Raw genomic sequence first — 21,918 nt, 5'->3', positions numbered from 1 at the left:
GTGACGATGGTGAGTGTGTTCTTGGGTGGTGGGAGAAGAGGGGGGAGGGGGAGGTCTTCGTGTAGGGATAAGTCATCTGTGCTTTGCTTATCCCAGAGGGTGAAGGATGCCATCTTCAGTCTTGTTCTGTTCCTCTGGATCCCTTATTCATGACAATAAAACTGGTTCCTTGCCTCCCAGGCATGTACCTTCCTTCTGTCAGCGAGGGAGTGGTGGTCAGGGGCTAGATTCACGAAGAAGTTACGCAAACACTTACGAACCTGTACATCTTTTTTCAATCTTTGTCGGCGATGAGTCACAATAACGTGGCTAAAGTATGTTGACCAGACCACACACTAGAAAGTGAAGGGACAACGACGTTTCGGTCCGTCCTGGACCATTCTCAAGATCGACTTGAGAATGGTCCAGGACGGACCGAAACATCTTCGTCCCTTCACCTTCTAGTGTGTGGTCTGGTCAACAATCTTTGTCAGCTTTGTTTACAATTATTAAACAGTTAATGAGCTCCGAAGCACCAGGAGGCTGTTTATAACAACAACAACAGTTGATTGACAAGTTTTCCTGCTTGTAAACCGCTTAATAAATGTAACCAAAGTCATCAAAGATTACAGAAAGATGTACAGGTTCGTAAGTACTTTCGTAACTGCTTCGTGAATCTGGCCCCAGGGTCGTCATCCCAGTGGTCGCTGAGGCTCTGATGGAGGTCGACATCATCACAGAATATGCTGGCCACGCCCTTCAGCTCGCTATTTCCGTAGGTCAATACAGTTTGTAGAGTTTCTCCCATTTTTCGTTGAATACAATATTGTATTTTCCCTGAGACTAGTCCAGTTATCAGCACGGGAATGTAGCGATCGTAACCTTATCTTGAGGTTATCTTGAGATGATTTCGGGGCTTAGTGTCCCCGCAGCCCGGTCCTCGACCAGGCCTCCACCCCCAGGAAGCAGCCCGTGACAGCTGACTAACTCCCAGGTACCTATTTACTGCTAGGTAACTGGAGCATCGGGGTGAAAGAAACTCTTCCAATTGTTTCTCGCCGGCGTCCGGGATCGAACCAGGGACCACAGGATCACGCGTCTAAGTGTTCTGTCCGCTCAGCCACCGGCTCCCTTGTTCTTGTACCTTATACCTTGTACCTTAAGCTAAGCTGTCAGTTTTGTTGATTTTTTTCAATTGAAATTTATATCAGAATTCTCATAGCAGTTTAAATACAACTCGAGTTATTATGCTGTAAATATAAGTTTGGAGAGCGTTCCTGTGTGGCCCATCCCGAAGGCTCGCTGCCAAGCCTGTGTTACCCGTATCCAGGTCTTTTACTCACCTGTTAAATCATGTCAACGATTCACATTTACATTCTTATGTTTCCTGAAACATTATATTTAAGATTACTCAAGTCGAATGTTTTAATAACTACCAGGTGGCAAACATTATTATTAAAGGTGTGGAGAGAGAATGAGGAGGGAGAGAGGAAGGATGTTTGTGAGAGGTATTAGAGGGCGAGGGGGGGGGATTACGGTATTAGGAGGGGGGGAGGGATTACCGTGAGAAGAGGAGGGGGGGATTACGCGTACTTTCTTGGTCACCTGTTATATCTATTTTCCCTGATATATATTTATTCGTTTAGTGGCGTTTGATGCCAGGCAAGGAAACACAGCCACGAGTTAAATCATTAATATTTAAGTAAATTAATTAATTCCTACAGTCTTATCCTTCCAATAGTTTAAACTCTGGAAACTAGTCACGTCAAGAGCTCAGCGACGAGCAGAATGCTTCAGCACCAATTATGATATTCATGTGAAGCAAATGGTCTAGCATTATCATGGTTGATTATTCATTCTTAGTAGAGCCGACTTGCATCATACAGTTTAGACTTTAGTTTATTGACGAATAATTCTACTTGGGCCAATTCATACAATTCAACAACAAGCCGTACAATTCAATGGGCCAGCTAAATCGTGTATCCCCAGGTGATGCTGTAAGCCATTGCTGCTACAACAGAAGTATGCACAACAAAGACGGAACGAATGTACATAGTCTACAAAGAGGTAACTACCTTTAAAAAAACAGACTTATATTAACCCCAGCTGACAAGTCTTAGTAAAGAATCTGCATCTGAGAGATTGTACACACACACACGAATGACCATTTTTGCGTCTGAGGTTTCTGGAGGAAGCTCCAACATGGTCATAAACCCATCAAACGAGGACTTTCTACTCCTGATAAGGTACTGCCATTGTGGGATTTTCACCACCACACGATGCTAAAGGCTTAGACTAGTGCCACGACATTCAGCATAAGTTGTTTCGGTCTGTTGTCTTGCTAAAACGATAAGCAACACATTCGGTGCCACAAAATTGATGGTTAATACTTACTGGAGACGTCAGCGTTCTTCAGGGACAGTGATCCTCCACGAACTTACCTGTAAAAATAGAAAGATGTTGTCTTACAATATTAAGGTGAGCATTTAGAATTTAAATATATACTTGTCACCCCAGTGATTTTTTTTTAATCATTTGGGTGTATTGCGATTGTAGGTAGTTCTGTCGTTAGGAAATGTGACTAGAGATTTACATGTAAATTACACACGGAAGTCACAATAGCGTGGTGCATCAAATGAACCAATTCACAAGGGCCGTGATGAGGGTTCCAACTTACGTAAGCTCCTACGTATGACCCTATCTCTTACGAAGAGCTAGGGTGAAGAGGTAGAACAGCTTATTGACAGAGCCCGAGTGCATGGGGAAATTGTGTAAAACCCTGGTTTCTCTCTCTCAGACTACAGGATTCATGAGAGTCAATTAGAACTCCCGGTTGCAATTCTTTTGACCATGACGTGGTCTAGTCGATTAAGACAGCGTCTGGGATCCTCTCAGACGTAAGTTCGAACCCCTCATCATGGCCCTTGTGGATTTGTTCATTATATTGCAAATAATTCTCAAAATCGTTGCTGTAAAGTTTCAGAATAGAAAGATTTAACAAGTACTTGTAATCTAAAGTGATATCTGGATTTGGAGTTCATATTAAACAAAAAAAATTTAATTTATGCTAATGTCATTCTTTTAAGATGCGCACACTTTCCCCAGAGGCGATATTCTATGTGCAATGAAGATAATGCCATCTTCTGTGACTACTTATTCTCTTCAGGGGATGACATTAATTTGTACACTATTACTTTGCAGATTTAAATAACTATTTGGTGTGGTATAACTTCCTGTTATTCTTAGCCATATTAGAGCTCATGGGTGACCCAATAAGTAAGTAATTATCAAAAGAAGGCACCAAACCGGGAAGGCTATGTAGCACCATCAAATACGCAAAATAATCAGAGGGCGCTAAATATCACCAAGGATGCCAATACGAGAACAAAAACGCATAAGGCGAACGATATCAAAAGTATCCGAGTCACCAAGAATTCTATCGAGGGACAGGTGACCGCGAGGGGCGGTCGGAAAGCAAGACACACGCTCGTCCTGGAAGTCAGGACATTCAAGAAGGACATGCACGACCGTAAGAGGGACAATGCAAGTAGGACAATAAGGAGCAGGGCGGCGCTCCATCAAGTGACCATGGGTTAAGCGAGTATGGCCAATACGCAACCTCGCCAGAGCCGTTTCCCACCGCCGGTTACGGTGGAAGGAGGACGGCCACGAGGAAACACAACATTTAAGAGTACGTAGCTTGTTACCAGTAACAGACAACCAAGAAGCCTGCCAACGGGTAAGGACTGAGGAATGGATAACCGGGTAAAAGTCGGAATACGGAATGCCTTTACGAGAGATGGGACAAGAGCGGACAGCTTCCTTAGCGGCAGCATCCGCACGCTCATTTAAAGACACACCAATATGGCTGGGAACCCAACAAAACTCAACCGACTTAAATTTACTGTGAACGAGAAACAGCCAATGCTGGATCTCGACAACTACTGGATGAACCAGATTAAAGGACCCGAGAGCCATGAGGGCACTACGAGAGTCAACAACAACCACAAAGGAAGACTGACAACGAGAAAGCAGGAGACGAAGAGCATAGAGAATAGCATAAAGTTCAGCTGTAAAGATGCTAGTCTCCGGAGGCTCCGGAGACAGAAACGGAGCGGGAGTGAGAAGAAAAGTGCTCGAGGAAAAGGCGTTTTAGAACCGTAGGAGAGGTAAAAGCTTTAGTGATACGGGTCAAGGAAGTACAAAACCGCGGAAGAGGGACCCTCCACGGGGGCAAAGAAGGAACAACACGAGGAGAAACATCAGAAATACGAACGGAGAGAGAATCCTGTAGGCGAGATAACCGGACAGAAAGAGGGAGGTGGTGAAGAGGAACAGGAACCGCAGGGGGGCCATGGTAAACGAAAATCCGATGAAAAATGGAATATTTACGAAAAATTACGAAAAATACTACAACGTTCTGGCAACACTTTGGTCTAAACCGTTTAATGATATCTTGAAAAATAACGTAATTAGAGTCAAATTTCCCGCTGCAACTTTCGTGAATCTGGTCCTCGCGCCGTGAGTACGCCGCGGGGTATTTTATCTTACGTTGTAGATGTCTTATTTTTCGTAATAGCGTTGAAAATAACATGTTATGCATAAAATGAATATAAACTCACACAAATGGCAACACTATTGTCTGACACGAGGGTGGTGCAGTCAGTGACTGCGTGTCTCTCATGGAGAGAGGATGTATGCTGACGCGCTCACACAATATCTCCCAGAACATGCTATTTTTGCTATTTTTAGCTATTTGTACTGCAATATGCCTTACCAAACGAACAAGAGAAAAGCATTGACAGCTAGATGCATGCGAGCTCTCCATACGAGCTGGCCGTAATGCGTAAATCACCAGTCACGAGTGACCGCAGGTTGAGTAAACTTTGAGCGCGCGCTACGCAACTCCAACTTCTACAACTAGATAAAATTTCACAGCCTTTATTTATTATTCTATTTACATGAAACTTGCACATTATATGTAGAGTTTACGCCTCTATAAACGCATGTCATTATTCTTATCTACGTAGATTTATTGATTTTATAAATAATGATATACATTTTGTTGCATACGTTTTTGGGAAACTTTTATAAAATCTGTATTATTGCACTAAATACATCTGGGATAATAATGTGACATGCAAATCTTTATTATATAGTAAGGTCATAGCTGAGTGTTGTATAAATGATTTTGGTTCACAATTGTGGGCTGTGAAATCAATTGAACATGGTTGAAAAATTCGTCTTTTTTTTTTGTTTTTGTTTTTTCTCCGTCTCTATTTAGGCTGAGATGCTGAAACTTGGCCTAGGTGCAGCACCTTTCACATGTATCAGGATAATAAATTATGAATACCCTACAACAATTTTTTAAATCCTGGTCCCATGGCCCCTTATAGCACGACAGAGGCGAGAGGAAGGATGTTGCAAGGACCGCGCAAGATAGCGAAGACAGTAGCGATCACGGCGGTCCTGGAGAGACAGGAAGCCAGTGTCAACATATAAGCTAAGGATGGGAGTCGAACGAAAGGCACCAGAACCGAGGCGCAACCCAGTATGGTGCAAAGCATCAAGACGGCGAAGAGTAGAAGGAGAAGCAGACGAGTAAGCAGGGCAACCATAATCGAGCTTAGACAGGACGAGAGAGGAATGTAAAGCAAGGAGAGTGCGCCTATCTGCCCCCCAAGAAGTATGGGACAAGACCCGAAGGAGGGTAAGGGCCTTAGAGCACTCAACACGGAGGTAAGAGATATGGGGAGACCAAGACAAACGAGTGTCAAGGAATAACCCCAAAAGCTTTGCGGAATCTTTGTATTCAAGGGGATGACCATAAAGTGACAAAGAGGGACGAAGAACAACCCGTTTCCGCGTAAAAGTCATGGCACAAGTCTTAGAAGTAGAGAACTTGAAGCCATGACCTGTGGCCCAAGACGACACGGCATCAATTGAAAGTTGAAGCCGGCGTTGAAGGAGAGGCGAATCATCACCCTGACAACAAAGTGTAAGATCATCGACATAGAGAGCGGAGAAGACACCAGAAGGAAGAGAGGAAAGAAGACCATTGAGGGGAACAAGAAAAAGAGTAGTGCTCAGAACACTACCCTGGGGCACACCTTCGTATTGCTGAAAAGAGGGAGAGAGCGCGGTACCAAGGCGCACCCGAAAGGAACGACGAGAGAGGAAGCTGCGGAGAAAGAGAGGGAGATGACCACGAAGGCCAAAAGAATGAAGTTGAGATAGGATATGATAACGCCAAGTGGTGTCGTAAGCCTTTTCTAGGTCAAAAAGGACGGCAACAACGGAGGTCTTCGCAGCAAAAGCAGTACGAATATAGACCTCCAAGTTCACCAGGACATCTGTCGTGCTGCGGCACTTGCGGAAACCAAATTGAGAAGGGGAGAGGAGGTGATGGTGTTCCAGGAACCACATCAGACGAACGTTAACCATACGTTCAAAGAGTTTGCAGACACAACTTGTGAGAGCAATAGGGCGAAAGTCCTTAGGGGAAGTACCCAGAGACCCCGGTTTGCGAACAGGGAGGACAACGGCATCGAGCCAGTCCTCAGGGACTGACGACGACTCCCAGATCCGATTATACAGACTCAGTAAATACTGAGACGTGCTCGGAGGGAGATGGCGAAGCATCTCATAATGAATACCATCGGAGTCCGCCGCCGTAGAACCGCAGAGGGCCAGGGCAGAACGAAGTTCAGAGAGAGAGAGAAGGGATCATTATAGGGAAGCTGAAGATGAGTGCAGAAATCTAAAGGACGAGACTCAAGGACAGGTTTACGAAGAAGGAAAGATCGGGGAAGATGAAGACCAGAGCTAACAGAAGAAAAGTGGGAACCCAGTTCGGAAGCGACCTGCAACGGGTCCGCCACAAGAGTATCATGGAGGTGAAGGACCGGTGAAACATCGGGAACGAACTTACCCGCTATCTTGCGGATACGCTTCCAGATCTGGCCCAGAGGGGTCTCGAACGTAATTGTTGAGACATAAGATGCCCAACATTCACGTTTAGCCGTACGGATGGCCCTACGGGCCACCGCACTCGCTTTCCGAAAGAAAAGAAAAGAATCGGTCGTCTGCCTACGGCGGTGCCTCTTCCAGGCTGCACGCTTACAGCGGACAGCCCGAGCACAGTCCGCATTCCACCAGGGAACGCACTTCCGTGGACCCCGAGAGGAAGAGCGAGGAATAGAGCGGAGGGCAGCGTTGAAGACAGTGTCATGAAAAAGGAGGAGAGCGCGAGAGAGAGGCGGAAGGGAGAGGTCAGGGAGAGCAGCACTGAGGGTAAATAGGGTCCAGTCTGCCTTAGCAAACTGCCACCTAGGGAAAGAGAGGGAAGGGCGAAAAGAGAAAAAGGAAACAAGGATGGGGAAATGATCACTTCCATGGAGGTCATCAAGAACCTGCCACGTGAAATTTAAGTAAAGAGAAGAAGAGCAGAGAGAAAGATCAAGACAAGAAAGGGTGCGAGTCCGAGAGTCCAAATGAGTGGGCTCACCAGAATTCAGAAGAGACAGGGAAGAAGAGAGGAGAAACGGCTCAAGGAAGCGACCCCGGGTATTCGTCAGAACGTCACCCCAAAGAGAATGACGACAATTGAAGTCACCCAGCAGGAGCACAGGCTCCGGCAAGGAGTCCAGGAGGTGTTTCAAATCAGGAAGAGAGAGCGGGACACTCGGGGGGAGATAAATGGAACAAACTGTGTACCATTTCCCCACAAAGATACGAGCAGCAGAACAATGGAGAGGCGAAGGAAAAAGTAAAGGAACAAAGGGAACATCAGCCCGAACCAAGAGAGCAGAAGAATTAGAAGCCCCAGCAATGGCTGGGGGGGGGGGGTGGGAAGAGAAAGGAATAGCCACGAAAACGACCAGGACGAGCACCAAGCATTGGCTCCTGGAGACAGACACAAAGGGGCGAAAACCGCGAAATCAGAATTTGGAGTTCGAGGAAATTGGCGTAATAACCTCGAACGTTCCATTGAAGAATGGACAACGACGAGAAGAGAAAGGACAAAAACAGAGAACAAGGAAGAAACAAAGGCGAAAGAGCAACAGAACACGTTAAAGAATATCAGGGTCGGGATCAGGGTCAGCAAAGTCAGGGTTAGGGGGCATGGGTAAACTGAGCAAAGACGGAGGGAAGGAAACGGGAGAACAGATCAGAGGTGGGCGGGCAGGGTCAGGAGGAGGAGGAGGAAGAGGAGGAGACAACGGAGAGGAGCCGTCAAGGACAGCAGCAGGAGGAGGGGGAGTAGAAAGAGGGGAGCGCACCCCAGCAAGAGCAGCAACCGAAAGGGAAGCAGGGGCCAAAGAAACCTCCATAGCAGGAACAGGGGGCGCAAGCACTGAAACGGGAGGGGAAGTAGCAACAGAGCCAGAAGGAGGAGCTGAGGTAGAAAGCGAAGCCTTCTTACCCGCCGGGGAAGAGGAAGGAGAGGAGCCAGGCTTACGCTTCTGACTTAAAGAGACCGGTGTCCCAGCAACTACGTACCGGGCAACGGATTCCAGTGTCTCAACAGGAGAAGCCGAACGAGAGCACACACGACGGCCGTTAGGAGAAGCGATGGACATCCGCCCGCACCGACAGGCGGTGGGGAGAGCCGATAGATGGAGGAAGAGGATGGGAAGGAGGATCGGAGGGGGACGAGGAAGAAGACACAGAAGACACGACAGACCGGGTAGAAGGAAGGGGAACCCCAGAGGACCAGGAGGAGGATCCTTCGGGAGAGAACCCAAAGGAACAGAGGAGGGGGCAGTGGGCGCATCAGGGTCCAAGGCCCGGAAACGGTTGTGAGTCTGAGGAAGGCGGGAAGGACGAGGAGAGGAAGAGCGCAACACGCGAGAATAAGATATTAGCATAAGGCGGGAGCCGGCGAACCTGGCGCCTCGCCTCAGGAAAAGATAAACGCTCCCGGTGCTTCAGGTTGAGGACGGCTGCCTCAAGCTTGTAATGGACACCGGCACGGGAGAAGGTAGGATGGGCCTCACCGCAGTTGAGGCAACGAGCCTGGGGAGAAGTGCACTCCGACTTAGAGTGACCTTCACTCCCACACAAAGGACAGAGAGAGACAGTCCCGGAGCAGCGGAGGGCACCATGCCCAAACCTCCAGCACTTGTTGCAGAGCCGAGGAGAAGGAATGTACTCCTGGACAGAGCACCTGGCACCAGCAAGAATGACAGAGGGTGGAAGGGTCCTACCATCAAAGGTAATCTTCACAACCCGGAGGGGTTGACGGCGACTACCACGAGGGGGACGAGTAAACGTGTCCACCTGGAGAATAGAATGGCCCTGGGCAGCGAGGATATGTCGAATATCGTCGTGGCAGTCGCGCAGGTCCCGAACACCGGTTGCAACATGGGGCGGGAGCAAAATAGTGCCAACACTGGCATTCAACCGAGCGTTCTTCGAGACCCGAACGGGGGTCTCGCCAAGGCAGGATAAGGCAGCCAAGCGGGAAGCAGCATCCTGAGAAGGAGCAGCAACGACACGTGTACCGAGACGAGTGGGGTTGAAAGTAATGGAGGCATCCATGGAATCAATGAGATGTCGATGAAGGGAGAAATCGTCAGGAGGCGCAGAATCAAGAGGGAGGAGATCAAAATATTTGGCCCACGAAGCGGGACCAAACAAGGCTTGATAGGTAGCAGAACTGGAAGGAATCGAGCGAGGGCGGCCGTGACGAGGACGGCGGTGAGAACCCCCAGAGAGAGAGGGGTTAAAAGGCGCAGTAGTTACAACTAGAGAAGGAGCCTCGCCAGGGGACGAGGTAGTCACCACTGGGGGCTTGGGGCTCGACCCAACCACAGAGGAGGGAGGGGAGCCAGGGGAAGGAGTCAGCGAGGCCAAAGGAGGAGCAAGGTCGGGGCCCAATGCAGCGGAGGCTACAGAGCCCGGTCTTCCAATAAGGACCGACTCGGGGGCTTGGTCGCCCACCCCACGAGCCTGAGAAGGTAAGCCAGAAGCAGCCGAAACAGGGGTTATCTTGACGAAAAGAAGAATTCACTCACGAATGTGCCCCCACACCCACCATGGAGCCACAATTAGAGGCAGGACACCCAACAAGAAGCTATCGCCGATCTTGCCGGGGCCTCCTAGGGGTGCGTCGTGAGTATACGCCCCACAAACGCCACCTTAAGAAACCGACAGTCCGTCGAGATCGGGTTCAGTGACGAAGTGGGGATTGACAATAAAAGGTTCCCCTCGCTCTCTACGTCGGGTACTGCAGTTCTACGGGTGCAGGAGTATGCCTCCTCAAGCACCCGGGCGTCAAAATAGAAGAAGGCCATGGAAGAACCAGAACGAGCAAAAGGTCGGCAGGAAACGGCAAGCAGATAGGAGAAGAGGGGGAGAAAAACGAAACAGAAGGAAAAGGAAAAGGTGCCCAGCAGAATTGGAGAGGACGGCAGCAGGAGCACAAGGCTAGAAAAGGACAGAGGACTGTCCTAAGGAGCATCACACTCCGGCAGCCGCCCACGAAGCCCCCACACGGCGACAACGAGCTGAGCGGGGAGGGGGGTCTCCAGGGAAGGCAGCCCTTTAGGGTCTGAAGCAGGAGGAATAAACTTTAGTGTACTATAGAAACAAATCTGTAACAAGGACTAAATAATTCTCTTGGTAAACGGCAAAAAAAACTTCTTTACCTGTCACTTGCATTATTACTCAATTGGTTGTGTACCATCGCTATAAGTTTATATCAGACATTAAGTTTTATTCTGAAACGCTTACAAAGTAGATGGTAATCAAAGTTTAGATCCTCCAGAATAGGCACGTTCGCCCACAGTCAGTGTTTTATCTTGATAAACCAATCAGTGGGTGGGATTTCCTGTCGAGCAAGTACATCCCTTGTGTTGGACTTTATACCTAAGGAAAAAAAAATTGTCTTATATTCCTTTGGCTGCCTTTTGTCTTCGTGGGTAGGGAGACTTTAGTCGTGGTGTCTGCTACATCCGGCTACTGGAGAATTATGATGAGGTTATCGTCCGTGCTCGAGACAATAGCCGGTGTATACATTTTGCTACCCTGGGGCTAGATTCACTAAGTAGTTATTCAAGTCCTTACGAACCTGTACATCTTTCCTCAATCTTTGGCAACTTAGTTTAAAATTATTAAAGTTAATGATCTCTGAAGCAGAAGGCTGTTTATATCAACTACTATTGTTATAAACAGCCTCCTGGTTCTTCGCAGCTCATTAACTGTTTAATAATTTTAAACTAAGCCGCCGAAGACTGAGGAAAGATGTACACGTTCGTAAGTACTTGCGTAACTGCTTGCCGCCTTGCGGAGTACTCACTTCCCCAGTTGTTCAAGGTCCTGTTTAGACTAAAGGGAATTTATGCTCTTATGTTCCCGATTTTTATTTTCGTGGATTCTGACCGAGGATTATTACCCTTGGCTTTTAACTGAAGGTTTGGTAGTTTGTGGTGGATTTGTGGCTTCAAGTGGCCGAGTAGATCCAAAGGCTTTGATTTTTGACCCATTCTAAGCATCGTTTGTTCCATGTCAATGTTCCACGTGATTTTAATCCACTCAGTTTGGACATTTTGCATTTGTTTGTGTTCTTTATGCAGATATTTTCCATATATCAGTGTGTAGCTCGCTGCATCCTCTACACCATTCCGGAACTGCAGGCATCCTTATGGGGGCCGAAACACCAACATCTGTAACAGCCAGGTACAGAAATAATAATGGAAGTCCTACGTTTCTAGAAATAATTCAAGCATCCCATTTTCTTTATTCCGTAAATTTGTCTCTTAACCCTATTAATCATAATTTCCAAATTTATGAGATTTTTCAATTTCACCACTTATTGTCCAAGTAACTTAGCAACAATTTTTTTCTACTGCATATAGACAAAGAGAGAAAGTATGCTAGACCTTTCAGAGTCCGCGGTCATCTATAAACTTTTAAACATTGTCTTTTCATTTCGAAACATTTGCTAGAATAAAATGTTTATGCCAGTCTTTGCTAATGTTAGACAGTCTTGTGATCAAACTAATATGGCTTATACCATTCCAGGATCCGTAAGTAGCAAATGGTACGTCTTCTTATCCGCGATGATAATCTGTATTGCAAAGAAGTAATTATCAATAGAAGACACCAAACCGGGAAAGCTATGTAACACCATCAAATGTGCGGAATAATCAGAGGGCGCTAAATATCACCAAGGATGCCAATACGAGAACAAAAACGCATAAGGCGAACGATATCAAAAGTATCCGAGTCGCTAAAAATTCTATCGAGGGACAAGCGACCGCGAGGGACGGTCGGAAAAGAGACACGCTCGTCTTGGAAGTCAGGACATGTATTGCAAGGAAAATGATGGGCAAGTCCCACTGCGAATGTTTACGCCATGCAGGGTTAAGTTAATGAAGGCCCAAACCTCTGAACGCTGTTGGACCCCTACTTAACCTCTTAAGAGTTTTAAGTATGGTTTTAAAGAACAATCTTCGCAGAGTTTTGGCGTTTTAAATCAAACTTTTTGTTCTATTTCTCACAGGAACTTTCCAGTTATATAAACAAGGAAATGCCACGGCTCATGAATTTTTCTGCGACATGCCTTTATTGCGTGGCGTGAATTTATTCTGTACTTAAGAACAGGAATTTGTTAATGATTTGTAGAAGAAAAAATAAACTATATGAATGCTTAATTTAAATCACGAATAATGGGTGAACATCACGATCATTTATAACTTAATAAACGGTCAATGCTGCAGCTCTATTCAAAGTGAGACGAGCTCCACCATACTAAAGTCATTTATAAGCAAAACCAATGAATATAGTTTTAATTGAATACAACACAAAAGTGGTAATTCTTAAGCACTGCCGGGGAAAAGAGCTTTACTAAAATTCATTAGAAGAAAACGGTGGATCATTGCCCTGTCGCCAATAAATGCCAGCAAATATTTGAAGTTTTTAAATATATCCGAACTGGTAATAAAAAATCCAATTGAACCAACTATCGGTACTAAAAAATATTAAATATAACGCCTTTCTCTACTTTATAAAATCGCATCTTGTGTCGAGCCGGATGCGAGAGTGGGAGAGGGGGCGGGGCCGACGCCATTAAATTTAACGTAAAGAAGTCTCGCGTGGAGGTCACCAAGCTCCACTATTTTCCCCTCTACTTTATATTATGGTACGTGAACAGCTCCCATAACGGCATTATCTATAGTGCTCCAGAAGAGCACTCTCTTCAACAATAAGGGATGTGTTCTGTATCTGATAACCCATTAAATCTAGTCATTCCTGGCCAGTAATGCAAGTTAGATTAGGATATGTTGGGCTAAACTGCATGGCAAGGTACCCTGTTAATTGCTTAGTATAACTTATTATACTAGTTTCCCCTACAAGGCGTATTTGTGTGATCTCTGTTCATATCTTTTGTCCAGGCCATAACTAGACAAGCTGTATTTGTTCCATTTTATTTACCAATCCATGTAGTATTAACCGTGTACCAATATTAATTTAAATTGATAGACTAACCCCCCCCCCCCAGCTTAAGTAGGAAAAGATGCGAGAATTTAATATCTGTCCATTTTAAATTCATGCAGTCCGCTATTGAAATTATAAGTATTAATAAATAATTTATGTTAATGAATTCTATTTTATAACCGAATAGAATAAAAATCCCACGATTCGGGTTTCCCCCACATGAATGCTTGCTCAACACCAGACGTTTCACCAAAAGTGGAATTTTTTTATTTAATCTATTTTACTACTGATAATCAAGTTGGTTCATGAGAAATGTTTATCGTGCTTAAAGTCCAGAGACATGTTTTAAGAATTTCCAATATTCGTAGCTGGTGAATTTAATGGCGATATGGCAATGATACCCTGTTCTATTCGAATGAATGTGTTAGTAAATCGTGCTTGTTAGAAAAAAACACCAAGAAATTATTTTAAATTTAATTAAAATAAAATGTTTACAAATCAGATTTCACAACTAGTTATTTACATTGGACCTACGGGAAACCATAGGCCCTCACCCCGTCGTGAAGCTGGAGGAAAGTTGAGAAGGCTTGCCCAACAGGTGCCTAATTGAGAAGTCTGACGAGAATAAAGTCATGACTGCAGCAGATTAAAGAGGTGGCCTTGTAGAGTTCAGGACCACAGCGTTCGCGTCATTAACTGAAATGAAGACGAACCTCTTTAGTTTATATTTAAACCAAGTGATTTGGGATTTAACAGCTGTACTGACGAGCTGGAAAGATTCTGTACAAACTGGAATCCAAGTTAACCATGTAGAAATTTAGGTGAACCAATACCTAGTTTTATTTTTATCAGTGAACAGTTTAAAAAGGTAAACCACATTGAGATCTAATACTATATTAAGGAATTGACATGTACGAGTTAAAGCAAGCGTATCAACTAGTTCAAGGAGGCACTTGCCTTCCTTACCTCACCCCCACGACAACAGGGAGAGGGAGACGTCAAGAAACTAAGTGTAATCACGTTATGAGAGACGTCCCTCTGATCCACGGAGAGTATCTTCAAATCAAACAAGACCTACGATGGGCACAACCGTGTTTAAATTGTGTAAATATTCGTCTCTTTCGAGGAACGTGGGTTCAAGAATTCTCCAGCCCCATTAGACATTGAGGGCATTTTCGCTTATGTTTTCAAAAGTCTGAAAATTCTCTAAAAGCCATCTTAAACCATGGTGCTACTTATTTAAGATTGAAATTTGCTGGCTGGTCGCCAGAGGGGGGCGGACGTGCTCTGATGTTGCTCCCCAGTTGACAATATGAATAGTCTGGTCGGGCGTCTCCCGTGCCCAAATCGCAAAGCAAGAACGTGCCACGCGGGTCATCTCTGCCTCTTCTGAAGCGGACGTTTTTAGCTCTTGGGTTTTCGACGCAGGTTGAAATGGGGGTCGAAAAAGGATACACTACGCCAGGAGAGCGTAGTGTATTCCCAGTCAAGGATACACTACAGGTGAGATTAATCCGCGGATTCATCATCACCCGGAGGGACCTATGCAACCTGGCAAAACGGGAAGACTCCCGACCCTAGCAGCAGAGCGAAGATTAAATTCATCGACGCATCAGACGGCCTAAACCCCGACCAGCAATGGAGAGATGCAAACATCAGCGAGTTAAACAACGCAAAATTAATGAAAAAATAGCCATCATACGCTGAAGGCAGCCGCCTTTCCCTCCTTCCCCCTCTCCCCTCTTTAGGGGGATGGGGGCCTAATTTTGCTCGTTTGGAATAGATGTATTCCATATCCGCCACCGGGAAGACCAACACCGAAGACTTAAGCTTAAAAAAGACTGGACTAGATTACAGCTGTCCTCGTCCCGTCACCCCCCACACAAGACCCGGCCTCCCTCCCTAGCTGGCCTGGTTGTCGAGAGCCTCAGATCTGCCATGCAACTGTGTTCAGCCCTGGCTCCATTTCTCTGTCGTCTCACCGGCTATTCTTCAGCTACACCCACTTCCCAGCTTACCCGAAGGGTATCTTGTCCTGTATCTCATACATACACCACGCCTCTAACGTTCCCAGTGTTCATTCCCAACAGTAGGAACACTGGAAACGTTCATTCCCAACACAGATCTTCGCGTTTGGGGAAAGAGAGGGGGGGGGGGAAGAGATGCGTTTTCTCAAGCAATGAGGTCTTAAAATATTGGTACAGCATAATCATTTCTGCACCTTAATTATGCCACTAACTGCAATGTGGGGAGTCATCCTATTCACCATAACTTAGACGACTGACCTCAACACAAACATCTTCACAACACTACACTTCAAGCTATGAAAACTATATGCATCGAAAGTAGCAGACTATCACAGGTTCCTTTCACAAAGATTACCATGTCCAATCGTGAAGTTTCAAGATTAGTCAGATACCATCTTTTCACACTAGCTGACCGTCACATCGCCACTGGTGACAATTTTTAGAGAGATTCCGTAGAATGTGGAATCAAACTAATGAACCAAAAGGCATGGAGAGTGCAGTGCCAGCGCCTGTTCGAAACTAACCACTGAGGCGGCTGGCATATTCTCTCCGGAAACTAAGGCGACACCCTCATTGGTGGGTCCAGATAAGCTCCTTCGATTCTGGGAGGGAAAGTTGTCTAGGACATCCGATCCAGACACTGCCCTTTACCCCGACAGTGAGTGACCTTGGGAAGCCAATAACATCACAAAATTCTTACTGCACAGAAGGATACCATAATTTATGCTCTTGGCCCCGACGGTATTACCATCTGTCTCCTTAAGGCGCTAAACACAAACGGCTATTAATGTATTGCGCGGTTTCTGTTTTGTTACCGAAATCTATATATATTGCGCGGTTTAAGGGGCTATAACTTCGAAAAAATCTTAAAATACTGAAATTTATAAATAACACATGGTTCTGGCAACGCCGTTGTACAAACCGCATCTTATGAAAACGTTACTATGGTCAATTTTTCAGCCGCCATTGTCCCCAATGTGGTCCCAGCAGCTCTGATGCGCAGAAGGGCGAGTATAAAATTCAGGTAGCCTTCGTGGGCGATGGCGACTAGCATAAAAAATTGTGGAATGAACAATGGTGCTGGACCATGTGGAGAAGAAAATGTGGAAAAAGCAGAGTGTATAAATCACTTTAGAAAGAGACTTGCAACACAGCTACGCAACTTGCAGGAGTTGGCTGTCGAAGTAAAGAAGTCAAAGGGAAGACAAATGCCACTGGTCAAAGGAAAAGGAAAACTGACAATACCATTCTGAAGTCGTCAGGTACAACACTGACTGGAAACAAGTTAGGGATACCTGCCTGTCCTGACTGTTCCTTGCAACGTCCACTGATGAAAAGCCAGTGCACGTGCACTGGCCTAAAAGCAAAGACATGGCATTTCTACCAAGAAATTGTAAATAGGAAGACCCCACGATAACAAGATGGTTGTACATTTCCAGCTACCGAGCAAGCACATGACTGAAGTCTAGAAGATCAAATACAACTTTTGTAGTGAAAGAAAACCATGGAGGTGTCTGGAGGAAAGATTCAGAATCCAAATTAGTCTACACCACCGAGTTTGAAAACTCCCCCCCCCCAAAAAAAAAACATTTGTTCGTCGTGCAATGGTCGACTTCATCATACAGTCAAGGCCATCAATTACAACGCCTAGTATTTGATGGGATCTGACCAGCCTCCTTGGTCTACCTCAATGATATCCCAGATTGGTACTTCAACATGAACAAGTTTATGCAGCAGTCAACAACATACACCGCCAAGCCGAGGAAGGCTCCTGAGGATCCTGGCTATGGGGCTGGTGCCTATTAGTCTGCAATATTAGTCCTCATGGTGCCACACTCAGGACCCACATTGACCAATTCTAATAGGTTATTATGTTTTATAGTACGTTTTAGAGTTATATTTTGATTACAAAAAATAAAATTTAAATCTAGAAACTTTCATGGAACTTTCACACCTTGCGTCAAAATCTCAAACCAACTGAATCCTATGCCTTTACTCATGACTGCAGTTAGGTACTGGTAGAACAGGTTGTGTATGTGCAGTATATAAAGGGAACGAAATGATCATATCTAGTACACAGATTGAACTGGGCAAGCACGACAGATAGCTATTGGGTATATCTAGCTACCGAGTACCTTAAGCTCAATGGTAGTGGAGAGATATTCCGAGTGCTCTGCAGTCCTTAAATAACCTATCGCAGTGCATGTCTGAAGTAGCTTGTAATATATTAATATGTAATTTTTCCCCAATGATAACTTATATAATTTGTGTAGATCCCATCCCATGTTGGAGTTGGAAAACATGACTTTGTAGATTTATTGGCTATGATGCTTGCAGGAATGAAGGCATTGCTTATGACTTTGGATTATCTAATGCAATTATTAGAATCAAAAGAAATTGAGATTTAGAAGTCCTAAGAAATGACCAGACCTCTGAAAGCTGCAGTATTAAAAGCAATGACGACTTTTGTAATAGGTATTTGTATGGTCAGCACAGTAACCGGAGCAGGCAGTGATATAGAGTCAATGCCCGAATTCTCCCTGGCTATAGGCACATCTTTCAGGTTAGTGAGGCTGAGCCACCACCAGAATATTTATTGTAAACTCTGATAAACCTTTAATGCATTCACTAGAACACTTGTCGAATGTGAAACAACTATACCTCCTGGCCTATTGTGTAAAAAAAAAAAAAAAAAAAAAACCTATTTCATTAACTCTGCTGTTCTTGACATCCTAACAATTTATCGAAAATTTGCTTGTCCATTTTAAAGAATGAAGATAATTTATGTACATTAATCAAAGCTGCAACACGTATAAAGCCATCCCTGCCTTGTATGGCAGTGCACAATAGAATTTTCACATACATTAAAACATTGATTGTAACCATGATATACATGTGCTTCAGCCTACAGTTTAGACAGTCTTGTGTATGACCTTCTGTCCTGTGTGACAGTGAATTTTTCTCCACTTACGACTTTAAATCTTCAGATTGACAAAATTTAAATTTTGCCTGAAGATGTTAATAACCTTACTGGACGCATGCCTATATGTAGGCGTGGCAATTTCGAAAAAAATCTATCAACCTCAGGTGGCATAATCTTAAACTTCATTTTGTTCAAGTAATTTACAACTACAAGGTGACTTATTCTATTTTACATATACTATTGTGACAATAATCTCTTTCAAGAGAGATTTAGCCAGCTCCTTCCTACATAGCATTACTTCTATACTTCTGCAACATTATGATATCACATTCAAGAATAGTATACAAGTGGAATAACAAACGTCTCTAAAGGTGGTACACTACCCTACTCTCCTCACCCCCCCCCCCCGCCTCCCTCACTGTCTGCGCACCACCTCGTCGATCACCAAACGACCACGTCAAAGCAACACTCCCCATTAGTGAATCAGCAACTTCATGCGACTCCAGCGCCATCTGCATCATTATATATGGTCTCGCATGAGCAGTTTGCCTCTGAATATTCTTGTGCTCTCGAGCTGACGTTTCTATCTAAGCATACGTGATGTATATTAGATTCTATTATTCCCACTATTCACAGCATCTTTAACTAATTTGGTCTTGCTTATTTTAGAGTAACGTAATTATAAAATAAAATAATGTCTTTTGTCTTTGTATATATTTTGATCTGCACTGTACATAGCCAAGGGATTATCTTTATTTTGTTTATATTTGTTTAAAGTGAATTAAAGATAAGATTTGTTTTGCGTGTTTTTCCCTTCCACTTTACCACAGGAGACAACTGCCAAGCAGTCAACATTTTGTTTCTCTTTTTTTAATGCGATTGGCATTTACACCAGCCATAGAGAAGACTGCCTTAACACCTACATCTCTCGTCACAACTGAAATTTATAAAAGTACTACATGGTTCTGGCAATGCCGTGGTGCAAACTGTATCTTATGAAAACGTTACTATGGTCAATTTTTCCAGCCACCATTGTCCCCAATGTGGTCCCAGCAGCTCTGATGCACAGAATGGCGAGCATAAAATTAAAGTATACGACCATCGTAGGCAATAGTGACTTCCATGCAAAAAAAATTTGTTTAATGAACAACGGTGCTGGACCATGTGGAGAAGAAAATGTGGAAAACACCGAGTGTATAAATCACTTTAGCAAGAGACTTGCAACACAGCTATGCAACTTGCAGAAGTCAGCTGTCGAAGTGAAGGAGTCAAAAGGTAACACGAATGCCACTGGTCAAAGGAGAAGGAAAACTGACAATACCATTCTGAGGTCGTCAGGCACACTTCAAAAGCTATCAGGGACAACACTGACTTATAACAAATGGGAGATGCCTGCCTGTCCTGACTGTTCCATGCAACGTCCACTGACGAGAAGCCAGTGCACGTGCACCGCCCTAAAATCAAAGACATGGAATTTCTACCAAGACATTGCAAATGGGAAGACCACGATAAGACCATTGTACATTTTCAGAAACCGAGCAAGCACATGACTCAAGTCTGGAAGATCTACTACAACCTTGTAGTGAAAAAAACATGGAGGTGTCTGGAGGGACGATTCAGAATCCAAATTAGCCTACACCAAGTTCGGAAACTCTCTCCCCCCCCCCCCAAAAAAAAAAAAAAAAAAAAAATTTTGGTCATGCAATAGTCTACATCACACAGTGACGGCCATCAATTACAACGCATGATATTTGATGGGATCTGACCAGCCTACTTTGTCTACCTCAGGGAGGTAGAAGGAGCACAGGGCACAGTATAATCTGTGCCAAAGTCTTTATAATAAGAAAAGATCTTCGGCAGCGGCGCATGTCCTCTCCGGAGACTGGAGGGTTACATCCTCCGAGGTGGAGCCGAATCGGCCGATGGTGCTGGACTGAGGTCCTCGTGCGAGGTTCCCTCGTGCCTTGGGTGGATCTCGTCCAGCACCCACATGTTGAGCGGGGGGAGGGGGGGGGGGAAGAGTTCGCTCATGCTGTCCAAGTGAGAGCTAACGCTTTGGCCACGCCGTCAAGGGCCGCTATGGGTCGCCAAGGTCCCAGCGGCATGTGTGATGCATGCAGGAAACCAGGCACCCTTGGGCATATCTCACAAGCATGTCCAAGGATGCATGGAGCACGGGTGATACGTCATACGATATCACCCGGTTCGCAGCTGGTCGTCTGAGACAGCGAGGGTATGAGATGGTGAGGGAGGTGAGGATACCCGATGGTGGGACCTTTTGCAAGCCAAACATCATTGCTTGCAATAGTAACGAGGCCATAATCCTAGACACCCAGGTCTCGGCTGATGGCTTTCCATTCTCTCGGCCACACCATAGCAAATGTGACCGCTATGGCACCCGAGATCCTTCAATGGGTCAGGGATTACACCGGTGGTAATGCCGTCTCTGCCTCTTCAATTACCTTGAATTGGAGAGGCGAGTTCAGCATTTAGAGTGCCCGTGTTAAGAGGTTGGGCTTGACCAACGGAGATTTGGAGATCTGCTCCGTAAAAGCCCTAACCTGGACGTACGCGATTTATCGTATGTGGTTCAAGAGCACGGGAAGAGGTTGATAATGATCACCCCTGGACATGGACATGGGGCACAAGGGAAGTCCACCCGACACCCAGAAGCAACTAGGCTGAGTAGACTCCGGCTTAGTTTACCGGACGTTATCTTGGGGTACCACTTCCCCAGTGGCTGATTTAGGAGATGGTGGGTGGCTTGACCGAACCCGTGAGAGGATAAGCTACGGCTGGAGGGACACATACGTGTATGTTCTCTGCCTTTCCGGGGACTTTACTTGTTTCAAGCCAGGCATGTCCTCCCTGTGATGTGTTTTCCACGCACGTATGCCATTAGAATGTGATCGTCTCCTCAGGAGACGCTATTCATTCAGTGACATGCCTATTTTATTTTGTTTCATATTATATTTTAATGTACATACTTTTTTATGCATCTCCACGTACATTTATTTTGTTTTGTACACAGTAGGCCACAACATGAATTTAGTTTAGTTGTAATATGTTTGTAGGGTTACTGCTGCGAGGCCTCGAGGCCCATGCCTTGTGGCTGGGTCGTGGGGCTCTATAGCTAGATCAAAACCCTTTCCCCCCCCCTGAATTGGCAAGAGAAGCAAAGGGGAAAACAACATACCCGATTGATACTTCAACATGAAAAAGTTTATGCAGCAATCAATGTGACGCACCACCAAGCCGAGGAAGGCTCATGAGGAAGCTGACCCCATCTACAGGGCAGGTGCCTATTAGTGTCATTGCAACATCAGTTCCCAAGGTGACACACCGAGGACCCATCGCTGGTCCTCATTTCGGCGATGGGTCCGAAATTTTCGAATCAATTCTAATAGGTTTGCATTTGGTTTTTTAGTACGTTTGAGAGTTATATTTTCATTACATAAATTAAAAAAAATTAATCAGGCGACTTATGGAACTTTCACACCTTGCTTCAAAATCTCAAACCAACCGATTCCTATGCCTTTACTCATG

At 45.1% G+C, this 21,918-nt stretch overlaps 2 long non-coding RNA genes across 5 annotated transcripts in view; one reads left to right on the top strand and one right to left on the bottom strand.

Moving 5' to 3' along the window:
- LOC138352909 (uncharacterized) overlaps positions 1-21,918 on the top strand; it is a 421,267-nt gene that overhangs the window by 187,292 nt on the left and 212,057 nt on the right. The window lies entirely within an intron of this gene.
- The window catches only part of LOC138352908 (uncharacterized), a 560,090-nt gene continuing 552,054 nt past the window's right edge, over positions 13,883-21,918 (bottom strand). For all 3 annotated transcript variants that reach the window (XR_011222962.1, XR_011222961.1, XR_011222960.1), the window contains one exon: positions 13,883-14,118. This is a non-coding gene — a long non-coding RNA (uncharacterized lncRNA). The remainder of the gene's footprint in view (positions 14,119-21,918) is intronic.

Source organism: Procambarus clarkii, chromosome 55 (genome assembly GCF_040958095.1).
Source record: "Procambarus clarkii isolate CNS0578487 chromosome 55, FALCON_Pclarkii_2.0, whole genome shotgun sequence".
NCBI lineage: Eukaryota > Metazoa > Arthropoda > Malacostraca > Decapoda > Cambaridae > Procambarus > Procambarus clarkii.
Note: the sequence above shows the minus strand (reverse complement) of the source record. Positions and strands in the feature narration are given on the sequence as shown.